The 7,341-nt window shown below is 37.3% G+C and overlaps 1 protein-coding gene across 4 annotated transcripts in view; it reads right to left on the bottom strand.

Moving 5' to 3' along the window:
- The window catches only part of LOC128886877 (pseudouridylate synthase RPUSD2-like), a 198,214-nt gene that overhangs the window by 10,740 nt on the left and 180,133 nt on the right, over positions 1–7,341 (bottom strand). The gene's annotated exons all lie outside the window — the stretch shown is intronic.

The raw sequence follows: 7,341 nt of genomic DNA, 5'->3' as shown, positions 1-7,341 counted from the left end.
CTGAGTAGAAGGAGTCCTGAGTCGAGGGAATTCTGAGTAGGAGGAGTGAGTCGAAGGCAGTCTTGAGTAGAGGAAAGACCTGACTGGAGGGGATTCGTAAGAGGAGGAGAATCTGGTTACCAGGAATAGAGGAATATGGATTATATTAACTCAGCTTTCCTAAGTTTGAACTTTTTTCTCCAGGGCTGATCTTTCCTTCTCCATACAATACATTGATGAGGATATGTAGTCTTTGGAAGCATTTAGTTACAAGTTTTTAACCTTTGTTTTGAGGGCATTATTAGTCTAAGTAAAGGAATTAGATATGAATACTATAGTTTAATAGTATAATACATTTATATATGTAGAATAGAGGCATATGATACATGTGGGAGAAAGAGTTCTCCGATATTTAATATGAACTTTTAAAATGTTGCAATGAAATGGGAATTTCTGAACAATAAAATACTTGTAGCTACTACATATTCTCATCACTTTGTCCAGTGCAGAACTTCGTTTATCAAGGAAATTTTAATATAACCTCATTTCGCAATAACTTCTTCAGTCAATTATCTTATCCTCAAAAACGTCCTGATAAACGAAATTTACACGTACACACAGGACTGATGACAAGGAATTAATATAGTTAAAGGGAGAGGATCAGATCTCGAAGTATGAAGGAGAATGCTAGTGTTTACTTGTGTCTGACGTTCCGTATGGAAAGGTGAGCATGATGTGTTAAATGTGAGTTGTTTTCGTTGAAACTGTTCACCCGTAGCGCATGCTTGTGCCATTTTGAGACGGGATTTTGGAATTATTTACGATTATTCTCATTTCCTTGGATAATAGCAATTCGACAGTTTCCTGTTATCCAGTATCAATGATTTCGTTTCGTTCAACGTGTGTTTTCTGTACTACGTACTTCGAGTGAGTCGATGAATAATTTTGTTCACAGAATACATTACCTTCTTCAATGGCAATCGATTTTACCATTTCACATTCGTTGGATTAGAAATATCTTCGTTCTATCGTGTATACCTGTGCTTTTCTTGTTGGACGACCATATGCTAGATTAATCATATATTATAATAAATATCTCCCATTTTATTTCTTTTACCTTAGAATCCGTTTTCCCAGCAAACAATCAGCTATATTAATATCTAGACAAGTTATAAATTATACGAATTTTATTTTCAAGAAAATTGAATAATTGCGAATACAGGACGATCCACTGTCTACAAAAGGTTCTGTAATACGTGCTGTCATTTCATAGCAACGAGGGAAAAATAACTAATGAATGATAATATACTGTATTCAATCAGTCATTCATTTGAATTGTATTCGAAAACCCAAGTATTCGAATCACTGAAGTATTCAAATTGTATTTGAATTACCGCATTGCTTGTGTCGCATTCGATTAATTAAATTTTTTAACTTGTACTCGAATAGTCAAGTATTTGCATCATATTTATAGCTTAACACTGAAATATTTGAATCGTAATCGAGGGACAGAACTGCTCCAATTGTATTTCAATTACACGACTTCAACCCTTATAAATCAAACTCACTCGCATCAATCGTATTTCGAAAACTACAATGCTCGAATTGTATTCAAACCTCAGCCATAGCAGTAACTTGTCCTTTATCAAGCCTGCAATACGCCAAAATTTTATAACAGCGTCGTACTCCCACCACCCAACACTCCCGCGCCGTATACAAAATCATACAGCAGTCTCGTAAACTTCACAATTATCGTTCGAGCAGTCATACCAACATTGTACACATTACGACACGAAATATCGTTAACGTCCACGGTCCCTATTACTCCACCGTGTGCTCCAACTTCTTCAAGCAGTCCAACGTATTCGGAAACTAAACGACTTCCCTCGAAAGCAACGCAATCGTTCCCAAGCAATATCCATTCCATTAACGATAAAAGCAAATATGTACCGCGCAAACCAGCCATGTCAAACACCCCTCCCCGATAAAGTCGATCCATTCAATTCTGCGGTTCACTCGACATTTTTATTTCAAGAGCATTATTATCTTTTCAAACCACTCAACTTTCGAATCGTGTAGGGTGAACCAACTACACCCCTTGAACGGAAACTTAATGAAATGCGAACGATTATATTCTTAAATATATTAAACATAATTTTGTTTAATATATCTACATTGTTTTATGAGTACATGTGTAGATTTGTTGACTTGAATGGAAATAAATGTTTTTTTTTTTTTTTAAACCGTAAACGTTCAATTACACGTTCAAATCTGTGTTCTATTACGCGTATAACTTATGTTCAATTATACATTCATTTATCCATTCAATTGTACGTACATTTAGAAATGCATTCCATTAAGCATTGAACTGCGCGTTCGTTCAATCATTTATGCATTCAATTGTATATAAATTTAAGAATGCATTCATGTATGCATTCCATTAAACATACATACATACATACGTCTACCTGAATTTCGATACTTGATGGATAAAGCAGGCAATTATTGAAATTATTTCCAGTTCATTTATTCGAAACATTACAATTCAAACATAGTCAACCTTTTCGAAAACGTTCTACACGCACAAAAGAGAATAATTTTTCTGGTTCTTATTCCACTTAGAATCGAATCGAAAGGGTGTTAAAAAAAAAAAAAAGAAAAGCACAATTTCTTCGTTGGAAGGACGACCGAGTGTCCTTCAGTGTTTAGAAAGTGGGAACAACGCGAGCCGAAAGTGGAAATCTTCGCGCGATAGAGCAACCCCTTTATCCATTGCGCTTCTAAACAGGTTAATGGCGAAACCCGCGCCGCCTAGGCTGGCGAAGGCCAGAGCGGGGGCGGTAGAACGGGCGGCAAAGAAAGAAAGCCCGAACGGGACAAAGGAGCGAGAGACGAAGACGAAAAGGGATCCGTGGAAACACGACAGGTGGCTACGTAGGTACACGCTGCGACTCCAATTACGCGTTCCATCTACCTAATGCATTCCGCTCGGTGGAACTGCAGTCGACGCGATGCACGAGGAGCATTCTCTCGTCGGGGACAATAAGGAAGCCTCGACTGGAGAGGCTTCTCTTGCCGCGGCTGGAGCGAATTTTCGAATGCTTTTTATGTTTCCTTCTCCGACGTTCCTTTGCCTAGGAGTCCCTCCTCCACTCCACCAACCTCTATGCTTCGTGGTTTTTTTTATTTCACCGTTATTCTTTTCTTCCGATCCTCTGTGCGTCTCTGTTTGCGCTCTACGCGAGGCTCGTTCGCTTTTGATTAGGGCTGGGGGAGGACTATTTGTCGAATTTCTTTTCCTTTTTTTTTTATTCGAGTATTCGAATGTTATTCGAATACTTAATGCAGTACTTGACTGTTCAAGTATTATTGAGGCACTTCAGTAATTCAAAGGTAATTCGAATACTTGAGTATTAGAAAATAATTGGGATATTTGCACGTTTGACTACAAACACTTTAGTGATTACAATATAATTTGAACGTTTCGGTGATTCAAATGTAAATCGAACACTTAAGTGATTTACGTACAATTCGAATACTTGCCCATTTCAACTATTTCGAGTATACATTTGGCTATTCCAATGTACTTCAAATACTTGATTCCAGCACTTACGATACGATTGAAGCGTTTCAGGTATTATTAAAATAGAAATATATGGTATAAAATGTTCGAGTAGTTCTAGCTCCAATTTTTGCCACTGCGTCCATGCCTTGTGCATTGTTAACGAGAAACTCTATTCGTAGCGGATTTCTAAATAATTCGTTTCAACGTTGGGTAACTCCAGTCAGCGATATGAAATACGTGTGTAGGTGTTCGTGTGATGTATTAAGTCCATAAAATGAATTTTATAATCCACGAGGTATGAAATTACAAAATGTAACGTGCGCTGTTTGGCTGGGTTCGTGAACAATAAAATGAATACGTCTTGGCGAGGCGTTTCGCCTAGAAATTGGCTAAAACGAGCATATTTAGCGACATACTACCAGTCTTATTTTAAACAAACATCAAATACCTTCTTATTTACTTTGCTTTATTTTAAAGTAGACAATGTCGAAGCCTAGTAATCTGAAACAATAAGATTCGTTCACCTAACAGTATTCAATTAGAGGGTAACCGTCCAGTCTAGAAATTTTTAATCCTTGATAAATATTACAATTTTTCTGAAGGCAGGTTTAATTCTAAATCAATCCAAATCTATCAAGAAACTACAAAATGCACACAGTATGCAATAATATAAAAAAATATTGAAAGTAAAGTTTATACTATAATATTTGCAGAGTAAAAAAAATTCTTATTAAGTTCAATTTTCGTAGGCACGTTTGAAAATGATAAAAATTAAAATAATAAATGATCTTATGGCTTGAATAATTCTTGCATATTGTAGTTTTTTGAAAACGTTACTTTGATAATAAATAACAAGGAACATTGATAAGTAAAATAAAGGAAAAGGCTGAACAATAGGAAAAGGAAATTAGTCGATTCTACTTCATTGGTCGCCATACAACTCGAAATAAAGTTTCACTCTTGATAGAGGATCCGATAATTACGCAGACCGGAGTAAACTGCTATCGTTATTAATCAGCAAAGAACCTCATAAACTTTTAGAAGAAACTTTCCGATCGCTTTGGCGATAAAGCAAATACCGGCGTTACAATTAAAAAGTTGGACAGCATTTTGCCAATAATGGGATCGACTAATGGAGTCCTCTGTTTCGAATATCGCGCGATAACTCTTGAGAATTTTTCGCTGGATGAAAATATAAGAGGTATGTTGAGTGCGATATAACGAAAGTATGTTGAAATTGTATCATCAGATCTAACGAAACAGTCTTCCCTTGTTATTGGAATTAATTCTGAATCAAGAAACCATTATTACCTAATTCAGAATCAAATTTATAAAGAAAAATTGTCAGAACACTAAAATTATAATTCTAGATATTACCATTACTATATCTCAATTCTTAGATTGTATTAAAATATTCAACGTTCCATATACATTCATATCTGTTCCAAAAGATTTCTATTTCATAATGTTACATCTATTCTTACGTCTAAATGAACGATAATATTCTAAGTTTGTAGTTAATTAGCTCAAAATATTAATTTCTCATGAATTCTTTTCGCAGTGGTATTTCGATAACGAAAAATACTTGGAAATATCCCTTGGAATGCGATTAAAGGACGAACCGGAATATTAAAAGTTAAAAAAAAAAGTGCTCGTTTCCGCGATACTCGCGTTGGTCCATTAATTCTCTCCTCGTTTCCCTCTCTCTTTGACGTCGCCTTAATCGCCCGACGAGCCGGATTAGTGTGTAATTCGAGCAGAATCAGCTGCTTGGCACTGACTTCCTGTTTTTATCGAGGTGGTGACTCGAGGCCAATTACTATCTACGACGCAAACTTAATGACCCTTCGTCGCGATTAATTATATCAACGATTTTTCAACCACGCGAACGAGCCACGGATTTCCACGCCGAACAAGAAACGAAGTAACTTTCCCGTTCGCTGATTAGCAACTGGTATTCCCGTTATCCAGGAGTCCATGAAACCCCGAGTCAAAGTTTCGCGCGTCCATACCACCAAATGGAAGAGTTTCCATTGGATTTCCCGTGCTACATACTTTCTAAAGTCCTCTTTTTGCCGCGAAAAACTCTTACTACCACCCGAATTACACGTACTCATTAGTAGGATATGCAACATTCGATAATTATTGCGAGGCATAAACTCTCTGGTTATATTTCGATACATTTCCAAAATCCGTGAAGGACAAAGAAATTACATTAAACGGGTATTCTAGTCTAAAACTTTCAAAATATCGTTTTTTTTTTCGCGTTTTCTCAACGTGTAGACCTTATATAATTGCCAAAGAACATGGTACATGGTGGGCCAAAGATCGCAAAAGGATTTCAACGTTCAATATCCTCTTTATTTTTTGTCACCCTGTATATTATGCCAGATTGCACTCCAAGTGCTTTGATCGTCTTCAAAAATAAACTTTCGCAAATCCTATCACCGGGAGATTCTTTCGACGTTTCAAGGATTTTCCAAATGTTTTCCCATTCTTTCGACGCCATTGTTGAACCTGCTCGAACCTATTTCGCTGAAAGCCATGCCGCTGGCCAAATGGACTGTTGGCACCCGAGCAATTTCGGAAGGAGATCGACTTATTTATTATCCTTCCACGCTTAATATAACCCACCCCGGTTGAATATGCGTGACGGAAACCCGCGGTCGTTAAACAAACGCGTTACGACAATGTCCGTATCGAATCGAATCCCTGTCCACGGTTCGATTACGTAAGCCCCGGTTCAAAGTGGCGCGTTGTTATAAATAATTCCGCGATTCCTTGCCCTAGAACCGCAAGGTGAGAATTGATCGTTCGGGAAGAATGGAATCTTGCGTAATCCCTTGAAAATAGTTTGTTTACAGCTAGAAAGTTTTTGAATCGATTCTCGACAAATGTCAGAGACTCGATGTGGAATATCTTAATGAAAAAAGGATATTAATCGAAGCAACGAAAATACGGTACTGTTCAAAAGATTCGACGCATCTCGTTGTGCAGGTTTTCCATTCGTGGATCATACTTTAGTTATTGCATTGAATAAAACATTTCAATGGAACCTTTTTCAATTTCAATGGAATATCATTTTCAAAGGTCCAACCTATCATTTCCAGCGGAAAAGGAAAATCTCCATTCTTTTGAATTACCGAGGTGGTCTAAAGTTCTTTTGCTTTCTTCTTCCATCCATTTTTTTTTTTTGTTTTTAAACTGGTTGGACGAATAAGGTTCTAAAATAATTCCTCGGTTTGCGATCGAATCCCGGGTAACCCTGGAACGATGACCCTGCTCGCGGAGATAAGGGAGGGTTAGGGAAATTCTTCTGGAATATTATAACGCTTTATGCTCGCTCCTCGCTCGTACGAAGAGCCACGTGCTACGTGCTTGTAATGCTAGATTGATGTCTTGATATCTGCCTGAGATAGATGGCACGGATATGTCGGAAGGACGATAAAGGTTCAACGATGAAACTTGTCGTGAATACGACGTTAGAAACGTTTTAGGATTGGGCACGTTTTTTTTTTTTTCGGGAGAAAATACTTCTGATAAAACAATGCGAGAGACACGATTCCGAAAATATTATTTCTTCTTTTTCTCTTCTGTAAGGGTAAATTTCTTTCGTTCTAATCGCGTCTTGGAATGTGCCACTTAGGCTGTTTAGTCGTTCTAGCTTTTAAATCGCGAGAAACATCCTCGCAATTGTTACGCAATCGCTATTAACCTAAATTCAAATTAGCTGAAATGATGAACGATACCTCATAAAGTGTCGACTGGCCTGTTTTACCAAGAACTGAGACATGAGT

Source organism: Hylaeus anthracinus, unplaced genomic scaffold (assembly GCF_026225885.1).
Source record: "Hylaeus anthracinus isolate JK02 unplaced genomic scaffold, UHH_iyHylAnth1.0_haploid 11985, whole genome shotgun sequence".
Lineage (NCBI taxonomy): Eukaryota > Metazoa > Arthropoda > Insecta > Hymenoptera > Colletidae > Hylaeus > Hylaeus anthracinus.
This window is presented reverse-complemented; position numbering and strand designations above follow the sequence as displayed.